The sequence below is a fragment of the Tursiops truncatus genome, chromosome 3 (genome assembly GCF_011762595.2).
Source record: "Tursiops truncatus isolate mTurTru1 chromosome 3, mTurTru1.mat.Y, whole genome shotgun sequence".
Classification (NCBI taxonomy): domain Eukaryota; kingdom Metazoa; phylum Chordata; class Mammalia; order Artiodactyla; family Delphinidae; genus Tursiops; species Tursiops truncatus.
In genome coordinates, this window is record NC_047036.1 from 86,828,011 (window position 1) to 86,848,091 (window position 20,081).

The following is a 20,081-nucleotide window of genomic DNA, read 5'->3' on the forward strand; positions in this document are numbered from 1 at the left end:
GCATGCTTCTGGCATCTAGCGGGTAGAGGTAGAATGCTGCTACACATCCTACCATACACAAGCCCCTTTCTCTGCAACCAAAAATTACCTGGCCCCAAATGTCAGTAGTGCCCAAAATAAGGAAATGCTCCATTGAGGGAACGCTCAAGGCCCAAGGAACCACCTGCACTTCAAAATGAACAAAGGTAAAATTAGAATCCCCTGGGAGCCATCTGAAATTGTCAGTTTAATGAGATCAAGCTGGCTTAATCTGGACAGCAAAGAGTAGGAAGGGATATTTCTTTCTTTTTTTTTTAAAATTAATTCATTTATTTATTTATATTTTTGGCTGTGTAGGGTCTTCCTTTCTGTGCGAGGGCTTTCTCTAGTTGCGGTGAGTGGGGGCCACTCTTCATCGCCGTGCACGGGCCTCTCACTGTCGTGGCCTCTCTTGTTGCGGAGCACAGGCTCCAGACACACAGGCTCAGTAGTTTTGGCTCCCGGGCCCAGTCGCTCCGTGGCATGTGGGATCTTCCCAGACCAGGGCTCGAACCCGTGTCCCCTGCATTGGCAGGCAGATTCTCAACCACTGCACCACCAGGGAAGCCCAGGAAGGGATATTTCTGAGGTTAATAGCATGCTTAAGGAAAACAGGGGTGAGTGCTTATTTATTCATCAAATGTTACTGTAAAGAATTAAGATAAACCCTTGGAGCTTGAAAGTGATAAATTTAGGGGAAAATAGCCTGCACAAATTTTATAAACTTAGCAAATTTTTGAAATTTGTTACTCTTGAGAGGAAGTTTCGATTTTAAAAATCAGTAGCTTTCAAAGATTTTTTACAAATGTATGGAAGAGAAATTCATAGCAGGATCCTGAAGGAAACCAAGCGGTTTAGGAGTTGGATTGGGCAGAGTTGTGCTGGATCTTACTGTCTGAGACAAAAAGGTGTCTATGGAAGATGCCAGGTAGTTCACAGAAATGTTGAAAAGGATGAAGAACCAGGCTAAAGACTTTTTTTTTTGGAAATAGCCCAAAATCCTGCTTAAAAACTGCTTGGATAAGGATTCTAGCCAAACACCAATCAGCTCAGCTGCCACTTTTATTCCAGGAACACTGCTGTTGTGGCCACTCACTACATCAGTCATGATGCAAAGGCTCTTTCCCATCCACACTACTCGCCCATCACAGGTCACAGGCAGCTCTGCTCTGCCTTGTCCCCACTCCGGGACCCAGGCTGATAGAAGCCAATATCTGGAGTTTTGCTGTTCACTGTGGGAGAGGGAAAGAGCTCCAGAGAGTCTCCTGCCAGCTATTAAACACCTGAGCCAGAAGTGACACTATCGTTTCTGCTCATGTCATGGGTCAAGACCAGTCACCTATCTCTATGCAATGACGAAGAAGCCAGCAAGAGAGATTCTACTATGTATCCCAAAGGGGAAGCAATAATGACCACAGCAAGCACCTCTAATACCACCCTGATACCACTTTACCCCTGGAACTCCATTCGGCCTAACACCACTACTGTCACCACCAATGAGAAACAACAAGCTCTCAGTCCATTTTTACCTGTGATGTTGCCTCCTGTGTCCAAGTCTGACATAGGTGAGTCTGCTTAACAGAGCTCAGGTCAAATGTCTGTGCTGTAGTATTTTCAGCTCCTATGAGCTTGAAGACTTGCCCCTTCAAAGTTCCTAAAGTGGAGAAATTCCTAAACATAAAAATTCCATAAACAATTATATGCTGGATGTCTGCAAAATGTAATAAATTAGTACCCAGGAATGTGACTTTTGATACGTTCGTCTTCTAACCACGTAGGACCCTTCAAGCTACTGCTTAAGCATTATCCTGATGGGTCAAATCATAAGTCCTAGCTGCTTTCCTGGATTCCCAAAGGTGCCCAGCAACAGCAACTATATGGAGAAATTAAATTGCGTTAGAAGGAAGAGTTGGCTTTAAGAACACCAAAAAGAATACAGGAAAGGAGTGCCTAAAGTGACTGTGTCAACTTAATATTGGGTCTCCTAAGAGCAGAGCACACGAGAGAGAGCTCAGAGCAAAGATGAGACAGTTGTAAAAGACCAGTTTATATTTGTGGAAATGATCTGTTCAATAGCCAGAGGCAATCAGCAGTTGGCACCTTGGTGCTGGTCAGGAATATTGAAACCTGCCCAGAAGATGTGCTAAATTGTACTCTTGACACACCTGGAAGCAGCCATTTCCATCATCAATCTAGAGGATTTTTATCCTCCTGACTCCAGGTTCCTTTTATTCCTCTTCTTTCTCGACTCTTTGCTTTTTCCATGGAAAAGAGAATGCAAAAATTAAGAAATGAAAAGCTGAAATTTTAGGTCTATTAGAATAACTCAAGAAGCAAATTACGTATGGTCAAATACTTCATATTGCCTAACTGTGAATGGATTTTATCTTTGAAGTTTTTTGACTGAAAGGGGTTATTTTAATTACGGAACTTCCCAACAGTAGTGAGAAAGTTATATTTTATTATATGAAATTTTCAAGAGTACACATATTCTTATAATGTTCTTATACTTGACCTATAACTGTAGCTATACTTCTTAATCAAATATGGAATTAATAGTCTTTTTAAACCCTGGGTTTCTTTCCATCGATATCACTTTCATCTTATATACTCGAATATGTGCATTAGAAAAATCTTACACACCTGGGATGTTTTCAATTTACCAAGCTGACAGAAGTTTTGAGAGTAACCATTTATTTTAAAGTATTTGTCCTTATAAAAGAGGTAATTTAGATTAGAAAAAAAATTGTTTCCCATAATGAAAGCATATTTTCTTGCCATTCTAAGCATACATATGTCTGTGTATGTGTGTATACATAGTACGTCCATATAGGGTTGAAAATTATACATGTATAAATATTTTTTATTTTTAACCCTATAAGGATTTACAGTGATTTATCATTTCATGTGCAACAGCTGCTGTGTGTACCACCTAGATCCCCCTTCAGGACTAAGGCACTAGTTTCCTCAAATGCTAGGAGGGTTGGCAGGTGGCATAGCTCAGTTGAGGCACTCTCAGGGAGATCCCCTTAGCCAGAGAAAACAGGCTTGCCAAAATCACACCTCTTAACCTGTCACACCCATCCACTAATGACTGTTCACGTTCATTGCAGGGGTATAAAGGCCCAGCCATATTACTTCAATTCAGGACATTTCTGAAGGGCCACTGCAGCTCCAGAGCTCCCTGCAGGGTCTGCTGAGACCTTTATTGTGACCACACAACATCTGCATCACATTTTAACTCTATTTCCTCTGCTTCCCTTCTGGTATTTATCCTCGTGGTTGCCCCCTCTTCCTGCATAATTTCAAAATGCCTTCTCTGGGGAACCTGACCTAAGACAACATAAGTATTTTTGCATATCATTATGAACTTTTCATTGGGCAAGTTAATTAACTTTCCTATGCTCCAGTTTTCTCATCTATAAAATGAAGAAAGCCCCTATCTCACAGAATTATTCTTACAGTGAAAAATGGTAATACATTTAAAGTTTTTAGAACAGTGCCTGGCATGGAATAATAGTATTTAATAAGATGTGTTAGCTGTTATTATTTTGATAGCTGCTTAAATATCTTTCAAATGAATGAGCCGTATTGTACATAGTCAGTAAATTTAGAGTTTAGTTAAAACTCTTATTTTAATATTTATTCAGTGATAAACTAGTTTATACATAATAATTTTTTCATTTGTAATCATTTTCTAGAATACATTTATGAAAGAAAAATTAATGAGTCAAAACATATACATATGGTGCTTCCCTGGTGGCACAGTGGTTGAGAGTCCGCCTGGGGATGCAGGGGACGCAGGTTCGTGCCCCGGTCCGGGAAGATCCCACATGCCGTGGAGCGGCTGGGCCCATGAGCCATGGCCGCTGAGCCTGCGCGTCCGGAGCCTGTGCTCCGCAATGGGAGAGGCCACAACAGTGAGAGGCCTGCGTACCACACACACACACACACACACACACACAAAAATATATATATATATACATATTTTATAATAAAGTCTACTTTACAATTACAAAATCAATAAATGTTCATTGTAGAATTTTCTTAAGTATGAAAAAGTAGAAACCGGTTAAAAAACAAACTAAAATTCTATAACTTTCCCGATACGAAAATTGTAAAGGATTTGGTTGCGGAATATCTTCATATATTGATTGGTCATGATAATAAAGATATTTTGTTAATAATAAACACTAGCTGGAGGATATTGCATATTCAATATTCAAGTGTCTGTATTTTTTAAAAAAGCTTATATTATAGACACTTGAGCTTGCATATACAGGAATAGCTCTGGAAATATTCACAAGAAAGATATAACCATGATTGCCTCCAGGGACAGGATGTGAAAGCCTGGGAGAAAGACTTACTTTTAACCATATACTCTATTAAATTATTCTTTGAATGTTATAATGTGCTCATATTAATAGGTTTTTCAATCTAAGCAATGATTTTAAAACATTTTATAAATTTAGGTTCAGGGAAACATAACAAAAGAGAAAATAAATTAAAAAATTTGATGTTAGAGTATGATCAGAAACACGTGGGAATGCTGTATCCCTGAATTCTTGCCAGATTCAGTGTACACAAGTGTTCAATCTTTGCTAATTTTACAGGCAAATCAATATCTTATTATTACTTTAATTTACCTTTCTTAGATAATGGAGTTGAACTATTTTAAAAATACATGTTAAGCAATTTAATGATTTGGGGGGCAGGACTTAATGACTATGGTGACATAAAGTTGTCAACAAATCTTTCCCCCAAAAAATAATTATAAAACTGGGCAGTGTTGTCAAAAACAACCCTTTCAGAACTCTGAAAAGCGACCAAGCAGCAAATGGAGAGATGCTTATTTGTGAAGAATTGCAGGACCTCCAAAAAAGAATGGTGAAAGTCTGAGGCCTTCCCATCTGGACTTGCTCCCATCCCCCACTAGATGTGCTCAAAAGTAAACTTGAAATGACACAAGAAAAATTCAATGAACTTGAAAATAAATCAATTGAAATGATCCAGTCTGAAGAACAGGGAGGAAAAGATTGAGGAAATAAAGTTCTTCATTGAACTGTGAGACAGCTAGCATACTAATATTTGTACAATGGATGTCACACACAGAAAGAAAAAGGTAGAAAAAAATAGTCAAATAAGTAATGGCTATTTGAGGAAAAGAATTAATGAAAAGAATCAACAAGCTCCAAAAACTCTTAAGTAGAAAAAGCATAAAGAGAGCCATATCTAGGTACAACATAGCTTAATTACTAAAAGCTAAAAATTTCATCAATTTTTGCAATAATTACATTAAATGTGAATGGAATGAATACTCCAATCAAAAAGTAGATTGTTAAATTGAATAAAACTTAAGACTCAACTTTATGCTATTTACAGGAGACGTACCTTAGTTTCTAAGGCACAAATAGGATAAAAGTAAAAGGATGGAAAAACATATACCAAGCAAACAGATCTGTAATAGACTGGCGTAGCTATAATACTACCATACAAAATGAATATTAAGGCAAAGAACATTATTAGAAATAAATGGAGTTACTTTATAATGATAAAGGGATATTAGAAAGAAATAACTGTTATAAATGTATATGCACCTAACAACAGGGACCCAAAAGTACATGAAATAAAAACTGACATATTGAAAGGAGAGATAGACAATTCAACAACTATATTTGGAGATTTCAATACCACATTCTCAATAATTGATAAAACTACTAAACATAAAATCAGTAAATATATGGAAGATTTTAACAGCTAGAGCAACAATATGAACAGCCTAACCAATACTATAGAACACTATATCTGACAACACCAGAATATATATTCTTTTCCAGCACAAATTAAATATTTTTCAAGTTAGACCATATACTAGCCCGTAAAACAATTCTCAGTAAATTTATTTTAATCGTGAACTATCTGTTCATACTTTTGGCCCATTTATCTAGTGTGATTATATTATTTATCAATTTGAATAAATTCCCTATGTAATATTTATACTACACTTCTGTCTTCTCGTATTTGCCACATGTATTTTTCCAATTTGGCTTTGTTATTCACTTAATGACATTTAAGAAGTTTTTTTATTTTTATGTTACTCAGAACTACTAACATTTTCCTTCACTAGTTCTAGCACTTACCGTCTTAGAGATTGTCTCCCACTTTAGAGAGTTTATAAAATTAACATCTACGTTGTTTTCAAACTTTTTTCTTGCAAGACATGTTTTTATTTTTTAAATCTTTAATTCAGCTGGAATATGTGAATGTTTGAATTAAAGATGTAAGTTTTCCCACAGTTAACTGATTTTTCCAAAAATTTTCCAAGTTTTTCCAATTCATTTCATTTCAGTAATCCTTTATTTATTCATTGGTTTGTGAGATCTTCTTTATTAGATATTCTTTAAAAATTCTAAATTATAAGACTAAGTATTATAAAGTATGATTAATTCTTAATTCATAAGCATAATGCTATTATACTCATTGTCTCCTTGTGATATTTTTAAGAAAATTTAACAAAATGATTATAAATTTTCACTGGAGACATAAATAAAATATTTAAAAAAAATTTTAAAGTATTATTCATAGGAGATATACTCTAACAAAATAATATATGATGCACAAAAGAAAAAAAGTATTATAATCAGTTTAATATATATCTCTCTATATATATAAAGACCAGATGAGAGAGCACCTATAAGGTATTCTGTTTGATAAACTGAATTGTGACAACTACCACCAGATCAAACAAACATAAAAAGAGGGGGACATGGAAGATAAAACATAATACAGGTGAACTTTAAGTAGAAAACAGTAGATTTTTGTTTCTGGAGAGTTGGAACAGTCATCAGCAAGAATAGCAGCCTGTCAGATAGTAAAAATGATCTGTCATTGGGCAATCTGGGAGATCAAAGAGAGAATTATAGAATATCTTCAAAGAATGTCTATATTAGCTATTTTTCAGACACAGAATAAACATTTTCAAATTCAACAGCATAGAAAGCACAAATTATTTACAGATTTGAATCCTGCTTATACGCTTTAGAAGAAAAAGCTAAAATGGAACTAATGCTTACATGCTTGTTTTTTAAAAACTAAATTAATGGTAAGTAAGAGAGATAAAGAGAGGAAAGACTACACATTGAATGGAGATCACTCACTAGACATGATATGTAGTTCAGTACGCTCAATCCATAGATTTCACTTACCATGTTTAGAACGTAAGACCATAAGTTTTGGTTCAGGATGAAAAATCTTTCTAAATTCACTGTTTAAAAATTACATTCTTGGTAAAGAACAAGGTCCTGCTGTATAGCACAGGAAACTATATTCAGTACCCTGTGATAAACCATAATGGAAATGAATATAAAAAAGAATGTACGTATATGTATAACTGAATGACTTTGCTGCACAGCAGAAACTAACATATCACTGTAAATTAACTATACATCAATTAAAAAATAAATCAATAAAAATTACATTCTTCCAACAGTGTCACATCAGACATTGTGGGCATAAAAATAGAAATCATTTTTGGAAAACCTTTTGAATCACCTAATTAATGTCTTAGACTTTTAGATGCACACTCCTTAATTAAAACATAAAATGAAAATTGGAATTGTTTCAATTCATAAAGACTAATGTTATAAGTAGGGAATGGGGTGAGGATTCTTGCTGGCCTGCCAATCCCATTGCAAGTTTTATCATAGCTCTTGAATTGATTAACATCACGGCAATCAAGATCCACATAATGAACCTTTTCATTGAAATTTTTCAAAATTCTGCTTCAGTTTTGTCTGTAAAAGTTGGACTCAATAAATTTATTCTAAATGTGGCTTTGGAATTATCCTTTGGATAAAATGTTTTGTTGAAGCAATGAGAACCAAATATGCTTAGGGCTGTGTCAACGTCACTAGCAAAAAAAAAATGACAGCCATCGGTTGATATTCTCTTCCCATTACTCATTCTCCTCCTGCCCCTGTCCCGCCCAAAGCCTGTGTTAGATATCCTTTATGCTTTGTACGTTAGGTATACAAGGACATTACTTTAAATTCTCTCATTATTGAACAACATATCTTTGCTTGTCAAACAAATTTAAGAATACATTTAAAAATAAATAATCAAAAATTGTTGGTGAGGAAAAACATTTTATTTAAACAGTGATGTCAGCATTAAAAAATGTCAGCCATGGACACTGAATTTAGATCTTTCTAAAATACTTAATTCCATATTACTAGGTACCAGAAAGATGCCTTTTTTTTAAACATCTTTATTGGAGTATAATTGCTTTACAATGGTGTGTTAGTTTCTGCTTTATAACAAAGTGAATCAGCTATACATATACATATATCCTCATATCTCCTACCTCTTGCGTCTCCCTCCCACCCTCCCTATCCCACCCCTCTAGGTGGTCACAAACTACCGAGCTGATCTCACTGTGCTATGCAGCTGCTTCCCACTAGTTACCTATTTTACATTTGGTAGTGTATATATGTCCATGCCACTCTCTCACTTCGTCCTAGCTTACCCTTCCCACTCCCTGTGTCCTCAAGTCCATTTTCTAAGTCTGCGTCTTTATACCTGTCCTGCCCCTACATTCTATAGAACCATTTTTTTTAGATTCCATATATAAGTGTTAGCATACGGTATTTGTTTTTCTCCTTCTGACTTACTTCACTCTGTATGACAGTCTCTAGGTCCATCCACCTCACTACAAATAACTCAGTTCTGTTTCATTTTATGGCTGAGTAATATTCTGTTGTACATATGTGCCACATCTTCTTTATCCATTCATCTGTTGATGGACACTTAGGCTGCTTCCATGTCCTGGCTATTGTAAATAGAGCTGCAATGAACATTGTGGTACATGACTGTTTTTGAATTATGGTTTTCTCAGGGTATATGCCCAGTAGTGGGATTGCTGGGTCATATGGTAGTTCTGTTTTTAGTTTTTTAAGGAACCTCCATACTGTTCTCCATAGTGGCTGTATCAATTTACATTCCCACCAACAGTGCAAGAGGGTTCCCTTTTCTCCACACCCTCTCTAGCATTTATTGTTTGTAGATTTTTTGATGATGGCCATTCTGACTGGTTTGAGGTAATAGCTCATTGTAATTTTGATTTGCATTTCTCTAATGATTAGTGACTTTGAGCATCCTTTCATGTGTTTGCTGGCAATCTGTATATCTTCTTTGGAGAAATGTCTATTTAGGTCTTCTTCCCATTTTTGGATTGGATTGTTTGCTTTTTTGATATTGAGCTGCATGAGCTCAATTAATTTTGGAGATTAATCCTTTGTCAGTTGCTTCATTTGCAAATATTTTCTCCCATTCTGAGCATTGTCTTTTGTCTTGTTTATGGTTTCCTTTACTGTGCAAAACTTGTTTGCTTTTTTGATATTGAGCTGCATGAGCTCAATTAATTTTGGAGATTAATCCTTTGTCAGTTGCTTCGTTTGCAAATATTTTCTCCCATTCTGAGCGTTGTCTTTCGTCTTGTTTATGGTTTCCTTTACTGTGCAAAACTTTCAAGTTTCATTAGGTCCCATTTGTTTATTTCCATTTCTCTAGGAGGTGAGTCAAAAAGGATCTTGCTGTGATTTATGTCATAGAGTGTTCTGCCTATGTTTTCCTCTAAGAAATTTATAGTGTCTGGCCTTACATTTAGGTCTTTAATCTGTTTTGAGTTTATTTTGGTATATGGTGTTAGGGAGTGTTCTAATTTCATTCTTTTACATGTAGCTGTCCAGTTTTTGCAGCACCACTTATTGAAGAGGCTGTCTTTTCTCCACTGTATATTCTTGCCTCCTTTATCAAAAATAAGGTGACCATATGTGCGTGAATTTATCTCTGGGCTTTCTATCCTGTTCCGTTGATCTATATTTCTGTTTTTGTGCCAGTACCATACTGTCTTGATTACTGTAGCTTTGTAGTATAAGATGCCTTTTTTGGAGTTAGTTAATATTTAGCTCAACTGGAGGTGTTTTCATCTCTTTCTTTATTCCCTGCACACTGAAATCGACCCAAACAACAGAATTTATGTTAAATTCATCTGAAGTTAAACAGTGTGTAAAGAATACCATAAAGTAGAATAGTTACTAATATACTACATTACAAGCAAATTATTATTAAATAGGAGAAAATTAAAATTTCAATACTTGGAATCATTAGCTCAGACATGCTGATTTTCTTATCACCCTCAGTTATTTTGAAGTTCTCCCTTGGGAAGTTCTGCCTAGGACTCAGTTGAGCACAAAGAATCTTAGTGAGTTTGTAAATCTGTAAAAACTATAAAATGCTCTTCTACCCTTAGTTCTGATCAGTGTAGCCGTGAAACTAACATTAGATTGTACTTACTGCATTTAATTTTTAGTCTTTTTTTTCCCCACAATGGTAACTAATTTTATTTGAAAAAAAATTTTTATTGAGGTATAGTTGATTTACAATATTATATTAATTTCAGGTGTACAACATAGCGATTTAATATTTTTATAGATTATACTCCATTTAAAATTAGTATAAAATATTGGCTACATTCCCTGTGCTGTACAATGTACCCTAGTAGCTTGTTTTATACATAGTATTTTGTACATCTTAATTACCTACCTCTATCTTACCCCTCCCCTTTCCTTCTCCCCACTGGTAACAGCTAGTTTGTTCTCTTTATCTGTGTTTCTGTTTTGTTATATTCATCTGTTTGTTTTATTTTTTAGATTATGCTTAGAAGTGATAACATACAGTATTTGTCTTTCTCTGGCTGACTTATTTCATCAAGCATAATACCCTCCAGGCTCATCCATGTTGTTGCAGATGGCAAAATTTCATTATTTTTGTCGCTGAGTAGTATTCCATTGTGTACATATTTATCATCAACATCAACATCTGTTGATGGATACTTATATTGCTTCCATATCTTGACTATAGTCAGTAATTCTGCTGTGAACATTGGGATGCATGTATCTTTTCGATTTGGTGTTTTTGTTTTCTTTGGACACGTATCACAGAGTGGAATTGCTGTATCATATGGTGGTTCTAGCTTTTTAAAGGAACCTCCATAGTGGCTGCACCTCAATAGTGGCTGCACCAATTTACATTCCCACCAGCAGTGCATAACAGTTCCCTTTTCTCCACATCCTCACCAACAATGGTTATTTGTGGTCTTTTTGATGATAGCTATTCTGACAGATGTGAGGTGATATCTCATTGTGGTTTTGACTTGCATTTCTATGATGTTTACCCATGTTGAGCATCTTATTAAGTGCTTGTTGGCTATTTATGTCTTCTTTGGAAAAATGTCTATTTAGATCTTCTGCCCATTTTTAAAATTGGGTTCTTTGGGTGTTTTTGATACTGAGTTGTATGAGCTGTTTGTATATTTTCGGGTATTAACCCCTTGTCAGTCATATCATTTGCAAATATTTTCTCACATTCAGTAGGTTTACTTTTCATTTTGTCAGTGGTTTCCTTGCTGTGCAAAAGCTTTTAAGTTTAATTTTATGTCCCATTTGTTTATTTTTGCTTTCATGTCCGTTGCCTTAGGTGACAGATCCAAAAATATTGCTACGATTTATGTCAAAGAGTTCTCTGCCTGTATTTTCTTCCAGGAGGAGTTTTATGGTTTCTGGTCTTACATTTAGGTCTTTAATCTATTTTGAATTTATTTTTGTATATGGTGTAAGAAAGTGTTCTAATTTTATTCTATCCAGTATAGCTATCCAGTTTTCTCAGCACCAGTTACTTGTTGAAGAGACTGTCTTGTCTCCATTATATATTCTTGCCTCCTTTGTCATAGATTAATTGACCATAAGTGCATGGGCTTATTTCTGTATTCTGTTCCGTTGATCTATGTGTCTGTTTTTGTACTATTAGTAAGGAATACTGTTTTGATTACTGTAGCTTTGAAATATAGTCTGAAGTTAGGGCCCTTATTGCATTTAAACCACAGACATTTATGTGCTATTAAAATATCCTAGTATACTAATATGAGAAAGATTTCTCCCAGGCTGGGCCTAAAGGATAAATGATTTACTATAACTCCTGACTGAGGATTCTCATGTCTTCTGCAAGCCTCTATGAAACTCTGGTAGGCAAACATTTTAGCTTGCAAGTAGGGTAAAATCACAGACCTCTCACTGTTCCTGCCATGCGCACAGTCAGAATTAAAGAAGTAGAACAATTACCCTAATGATTCTACTGAAAATTGCCATTTTAATTGTATCAGAATTACTTTAGAGTTTTAGGGGGTTTTTTTGTTTACCTTCTAGATCTCATAAGTATTATAAAAAAATTCTCATCCTATAGTTTTTATCTTAACTTTGCTTTAGTTTTGTAGTTACTAGAACGAAGATTGCCACAAAGATTAAACATCATAGAGGTGTTGTAAATCTAGGTTTGGAATTAAATAAATTGGGTTGAAATACTAGCTCTGTGACTTACACAAGTTGTGTGGTCTTAGGGAAAATATTTTTTTAAAGTATCAGCTCCCTAATATATAAAAGAGGGCTAGTAATCATCTTTTAATGCAATTATGAAGACTAGTCAAAGTCATGCAGGTAAAGTTCCAAGCACAGTGCACAGATGATAGTAGCCATAAGTAACTATTTAATAAATAGGAGATTATTTCAGTAACCTAGGCAACAGTGATGTAACTTAGATCATGGTGGTAGCAGTGGAGACACCAGATCCTAGACATATAGAAGACAGATAAGGTCAAGAGGCTTTGCAGTTTGTTTGGACTTGGGATGTAGGGAAAGAAAAGAGTTGTGGATGATGTTGATGTTTGAGAACAGAAACAAGTGGAGAAGACCACAGGAGGTGCAGATTTGGGACAAGGAAAATACTATGAGTTCAGTTTTGTACTTGTAGAGTTTTGAATGTGGAAAGCTAGATATACATGTGGAGTAGGCCGTTAAATATGTGAGTTTGGAGCTGAGAACACATCAGCTCCCATAAAACCATTCAGCATCATTTCAATTAAGTAATTTTGTAGTAATGACCATTGTCAACCTCTCACTGACAAACCTACCCATTAGGATTACCAGTAGCTAAAATGTTATGAAGATAACATCTTTAAAGTGATTTGAAGAGTTCCCAGGTTATTTTAAGCTAGCTTCACAGGGTAGCTGCACTTTGATAAAGCCACCATATACTAGAGATTGGTACTCAGTTTTGGAGGTTCAGCAGACTTCCTAGTAAGTTCAGCCCATGTTTCCTAACCAGATGGTACATTTTCTATAAGGACTGTACAAATAGCTGATCTAAAATTTTTTTCTTAGTCTTTTGTTAGGACTAGTTTAAGGTAGGGAAATTATTTAACTTGCTTCTAAATTTTGGGAGTCCTCCAGGTCTAACAATATATCATTAAACAACTTCTGTTTCACAAGATTAATAACCATAAATTCTGAAAAATTAATTTGTAGAAGTCTCCATTGCAATGTTTAATTTACTTTTGCCACTTTACTTGGCTGCTTGCATTTTTTAATCAATTTTTAATATCTAAAGTTTTCTAAATTGCAAGAACAAATTCTACACATGAAAAGTCTCCAGAAAAGCCACGATTTGCATATGAACTAGGGAACATAATTGCAGTTACTAAAACACAACTGGAAGGAAATCAAATGTTGAATTAGAAGTGCATGGACAGTGTGAATGGGTTGCTAAAACTTTAACTTACTCATAAAACAAGAACTCATTGATCATCTGTCATATGCTCAATGTAATAATAAATTTGAAGAGTTATTCCAAAACATAATGTTTTTCTAAGCTCTTTAAACAAAGGGAACAAATAAGTATATCAAATCCTTCTGAAGCTCATATTATCCTTACATGAAAATCATGTATGTGTGAATCATAAGTATTTTTTTTTTCTGGAGAGAATTTAAAAAAGAAGGAACTCAAGGTGGAACAGAAAATAGGATGTGAAAATGAGTGGAAGATCATGTTAATACATGAAAATGCTTTTTCATGTGACAATAAAGAGTCACTCTGGCTCACTGGGACCACAGAGGACTTGAACAGAGGGAGTCAACCAGCCTGAGTTATAAAGTTGTAAAGAAGTCAGCCATTTGTATGGAGTATCAAACAGAAAGAAACACTCCTTAGTGCACACATTAACTGGAATAAATGTACACAATCACAGATGATTGGGTTAAGGATGAGAAGGAGGGACATCCATTGTTTTTAGCAAACAAGTGATTTATATATATTAGTAGTACATGGCACTTTATTACTAAGTAAAATACAGTGAAACAGGACATTTTATTACTAAGTAAAATACAGTGAAACAGGACATTTTCATTGCTTTACTTTGGTGAAAGTAAAAACTGTTACTATGAGCTTTTATGGTTTCCTCAGACTACACAAGTCTCAAAGTTTTACTATCACACAAAGCACAGAGAACTTCTACTAGATCTCCAACAGTAGGGATTTTTGGAAACATAGTCTCAAGATGGGGGAGGAATTGGATTAGCAGATAATTTCACAGGACACATAAATAGAGAGGGAATTCTTTTTCAAGTAGGATGTCAGTTAAGAAAATTTAATCTTAAAGGCAAAACTTTTTTGTTGTTTAATACTAGGCAAGAAGATAGAATTCTCAGTCTCCAATATACACATAGTACAATTAATAAGAAGAAAATGTGTAGAAACATTTTGAAGGAATGGAGTAAGTTAAAAAATAAAATTAAAAAACAAAAAGAAAACCAACTAAATGCTAAGAGTGACAGCTAAAAAAGTGTTCTTGGGTCTGTAGGGTGAATGAAAAAGGATGGGACCCAGGTGCTTCAGTCTTCACTTAAAATCAAATGAGGAAACATGGGTTTTCTTATGTTCAAAAATGGCCACTGTAATCTGATCCATGCCAAATACTTTGCCATGTAAAATTCTATGTTTAACACATGTCTTTTTCACTCTGTTGACTATATAAAAACTACTACGAAATATGTTTCATGTGGAAAATCTCCAGTTAGGTAAAAATAAATTTAAAAACTAGAAACTAATAAAAGAAAGAAAGCCCAAATTTAAATTCTCATATTATTAGCTTAACCACATCCTTTCAACTATTGTTCATAATGTAAAAGGTGATAAGCTTTAAAATCAAATAAAATGGGCAAGTGTTAATATCACACGACATTAGACATTTTATATCTCCTATTATATGTTGAAACATATAATGTTGAATTATACCATTTCAAGTTTTGCCTTTAATTTTTTTAATATGAAGGAAAAATTAATTACAGATATTTACTAACCTACCAAACAGGCATTCTGGATTTACCTCCTCATTGTCTGCATTTTGTATTTAGACGCTCTAACCAAAAAACTGAGACAATAGATATCAAAGTCAGGGACCACTTTTGAGAATATATGTCATAGTACCAAACTAGAGGTTTTTCTTCCTCTACCTGTACCTTTATTTGAGGACAGTGAGGTGTCATTGCTTTGTTGTCTCAGGTACTGCAGTGCTTACCAGCAATAAATATAATATCAGTGCATCCCCTTGTACAAGATTGGAATTACCACCTTCCAGAAGTTATTCTCCTCTTTAAGAGATAACAGTGTGGGACTTTTACTTCCAAATATGAAAGATTAACTTGTTCCAGACTTGTCCAAACATGTTAAGTAACTATAAAACTGAACAAAATACATGAAGTGACTGGTTTTTGGCATTTGACAGTAGGCAGCACAGGAATTCCTTCTGAAAGAAGGGTAACACAAGAGGTGAGTTGCTTGATCACTTAGGCTTTTGTCTAGGGACAAATTCCCTAAACCAGAATAAGGAATTGAAGACCAACAGAAACAGGGCAGTCCCACTTGGCTGAGGAGGCAAATTCCAGAATTTAGTGCTGCAGAAAGAAGCTGGAATTTGCAGGGCAAAGTGTTAGAAGGTTGCTTGGGAAACGAGTGGTCTCAATAATCTCTGTAAGGCCCTTGGATCAAGGGCTTCACTTTAGATTTTAGAGAGTAGGACTCAGAGGTCTGGCAGAGAGTGGTGCTTACAAGAATTGGGAGTGAAACAAAGATAATGGAGGTTACACAGTGTGGAAGTCTTAAGTTCTAACCCAGCCAGAGTTGAAAGAGCTCATCAGCACCCTGGGCATTCAGCTAAAACACTAGAAAATTAGTATCTTAAGAGTAATAAGGACCATACCATAACAAAGCCTAAGCCAAGCCTTGATAGGATCTAGGAGCGCCCTGGTAAATTGTCAAACTGCCAGAACAAAACTCAACACTATTTAAAAAATAACTACATAATCTATACTATTTATATCACCTGCAAACTTCCAAAAACAATACAAAAATTAGTAAGCATGTTGAAAAGCAGAAAAATATGACCCATCATAAAGAAATAAAGCAGTGAATAGAAAAAGACTCCAGGATGATCCAAATATTAAAATTAAAAGATAGTGACTTTACTTACTATAAAGATGTTAAAAACTTAAAGGAAAATATGGCCTTAATGAGTAAAGAGATAGGAAATCTCAGATACGCAAGGAAAGTACAAAAAAGAACCAAATTAAAATCTAGAATAAAAAATTAGAATATCTAAAATGAAAATTTTCACTTTGATAATCTTGATGTCAGATTGGAGATAGCAGAAAGGGGCAGAAAACTTCAAAATGCTTTCATTGAAATCATACAATCTGAATAATACATAGAAAAAGAAGAAAAATGATCAGTTCTTCAGTGACCTGTAGGGAAATATCAAGCAGTCAAACATCTGCAAATAGGGTCCCCAAAAGAGACAAGAGAGATAAAAAGGCATGAAATAAATATATGAAGATATAATGGTTGAAGTTGTCTCAATTTGATGAAAAAATTAAAAAAGTAAAATTACAGATCTAAGAAGATAATTAAACCAGAATAAATTCAAAGAAAACTATGCCTAGACACATGATAGTAAAATTGCCATAAATCAGACATAAAGAAGGCAGGCAAAGAAATGAAAGCAGGCAAAGAAAAGCAACACAGTGCATGTAGAGGACCACAAATATGCATAAAACTGACTTCTTATCAGAAAATACTGGAGCCAAAGACATGCTAAATATATGAGCAAATAAATTCTTTTTAGTCTATGAATTTCTCTTTAAAAACAAGTGAAAATTAAAGCAAAAATAATATAATTGTAAGGTGCTTTATAACCAATGTAAAATGAAAATATTTGACAAATTAGAACAAAAGAAGGCTGTGAGTATACTGCTGTAAGATTTTTACATCTGTGATGTGTGATGTGCAAATTGTGCAATGATAAAATATTCTAAATAGACTCTAGTGAGATATTATTTTATTTAGTAGAGAAACCACTAAAATAATAATATAAAAAGGTACAGCTAAAAAGTATGAGAGAAAATAAATGAAACACTAGAAATATTCAATTAAACCAAAAGTAGACATCAAAAAAAGGAACAGAGGAACAAAAAACAAATGATACAAAGAATACATGGGTTAAAATAATAGACTTTAACCCAACCATACCAATAATTATATTAAAAGTAAATGGACTAAGTACTCAAATTAAAAGGCAGACATTGTATGCTTTCAGAAAGCAAATTCCAACCATATGCTCTCTACAAGATGCATACATTAAAAAAAGGCACAGAGATTGAAAGTAAAAAGATGGAAGATATATACCATTCAGCAATAAACATTAAAAAGACTATTATGGCTGTATTACTATGAGACAAGGTATAATTCAAGACAACAGATATTACAAGAAATAAAGTGATATGTTGTATAGTAATAACAGGTCAACCAGCAGAATACAAAACAAGCTTAAATATGCACCTAATGAGAAATCATTGAAAAGTATGAAACAAAACTGATGGAACTAAAGAGAGAAACAGATAAGTCTACAATCATAGTTGGAATGTTAAACACATCTTTCATATTTACTAATAGAACAAATATACAAAAACAGTACAAATACAGAAGATGGGAAAAACATCAATCATTATCAGCTAATTGACATTAACATAAGACTGCAAAAAAAACAAATTTTTGTCAAATGCCAGTAGAACACTCACCAAGGTAAAACATGTACCTAGATAGACAATAAATCTCAATAGACTTCAAAAGACTGAAATCCTATGGAGTATGTTCTCTGACCACAAAGAATTTAATTAGAAATTAATAGAAATGATATCTAGAAAATTCTCAAATATTAGGAAATTAAGCAATACATTTCTAAATAAACAGTAAGTGGCAAAAATCAGAAGGAAATTTTAATTGAATAATAATGAAAGTAAAACATCAAAATTTATGAGATACAGTTAAGCAGTTCTCAAAGGGACATTTATAACTTTAAATGCCAATATCAGAAAAGAAGAGTTATAAAGTGAATCATCTAACTTACCACCTTAAGAAGGTTAAAAAAGCATCAGATTATACCCAAAGCAAGTAGAGAAAAGGAAGCAATAAAGAACAGAAATCCATGACTGACAAACATGGAGAAAATTAGCAGATCCAAAAGTTGGTTCTTTAAAAGACTAATAAAACAGAAACCATATGTGAAGATTAATGAAGAAAAAATAAAATTAGCAATAGCAGAATTGAATTAGTGGCTATTACTACAAAGTGTTCATATAATGGAATATTGTAAGCAACTTTATGCTAGTAAATTAGACAATAAAGTGAAAACATTTCTTGGAAAAAAAGAGACGCAAAAGCAGTTTGGCCCCAAACATGGAGTCTTGTAGCCCAGGTCTTACCTGAATCAGGATGAGGGAGTGGTGGGTCCACGTGGGGCTGTTGGCTGTGCCCCTGCTTGCGGCCTATCTGCACATCCCGCCCCGCCAGCTCTCCCCTGCTCTTCACTCATGGAAGTCATCAGGCAAATTTTTTACCTACAAGGGACTGCGTATCTTCTACCAAGACTCTGTGGGTGTGGTTGGAAGTCCAGAGATAGTTGTGCTTTTACACGGCTTTCCAACGTCCAGCTATGACTGGTACAAGATTTGGGAAGGTCTGACCCTCAGGTTTCATCGAGTGATTGCCCTTGATTTCCTAGGCTTTGGCTTCAGTGACAAACCGAGACCACATCACTATTCCATATTCGAGCAGGCCAGCATCGTGGAGGTTCTTTGGCGGCATCTGGGGCTCCCGAACCGTAGGATCAACCTGTTGTCTCACGACTATGGGGATATCATTGCTCAGGAGCTTCTCTATAGGTTCAAGCAGAATCGACCTGGTCGGCTTACCATCAAGAGTCTCTGTCTGTCGAATGGAGGTATATTTCTTGAGACTCACCATCCTCTCCTTCTCCAAAAGCTTCTCAAAGATGGAGGCAGGCTGTCACCCATCCTCACGCGACTGATGAACTTCTTCGTATTCTCTCGAGGTCTCACCCCGGTCTTTGGGCCATACACCCGACCCTCTGAGAGTGAACTGTGGGGCATGTGGGCAGGGATACACAACAATGATGGGAACTTGGTTATCGACAGTCTCTTGCAGTACATCAATCAAAGGAAGAAGTTTAGAAGACACTGTGTGGGAGCTCTTGCCTCTGTATCTATTCCCATTCATTTTATCTATGGGCCACTGGATCCAGTGAATCCCTATCCAGAGTTTTTGGAGCTGTACAGGAAAATCCTGCTGCGGTCCACAGTGTCGATTCTGGATGACCACATAAGCCACTGTCCACAGATATAGAGGATCCCATGGGCTTCTTGAATGCATATATGGGCTTCATCAACTCCTTCTGAGCTGGAAAGAGTAGCTTCCCTGTATTACCTCCCCTATTCCCTTATCTGTTGTGTATTCCACTTAGCAAGAAACGCCCAAAAGAGGTCCTGGCCACCAAACACTTCTCTCACAAAAGTCCGCCTGACTCACACTGATGAACAGCATATAGTAAAAAGCCAGCAGAAGCTCTAAGGGTGACCTAATAGTCCACCTCCCATTCCTTTGACATCTGGTCAAGTGTATGGACTTGCCTTTGTCTTTGTGTTATTAGGAAATTCTGATGGGCACTACTGCTCACTGATGCAGAAAGATAGACAGACATTCTTTTGCATAAAAGGCTTTGAAACACTTCTATGGACTTTTCTGAAATATTTAGAAATGCTAATTTC

The 20,081-nt window shown here is 35.2% G+C and overlaps 1 pseudogene; it reads left to right on the top strand.

The window, feature by feature from the left end:
* Positions 1-18,694: 18,694 nt before the first annotated feature.
* On the top strand, positions 18,695-19,821 carry LOC117311921 (mesoderm-specific transcript homolog protein pseudogene; annotated as a pseudogene).
* The last annotated feature ends 260 nt before the right edge of the window (positions 19,822-20,081 follow it).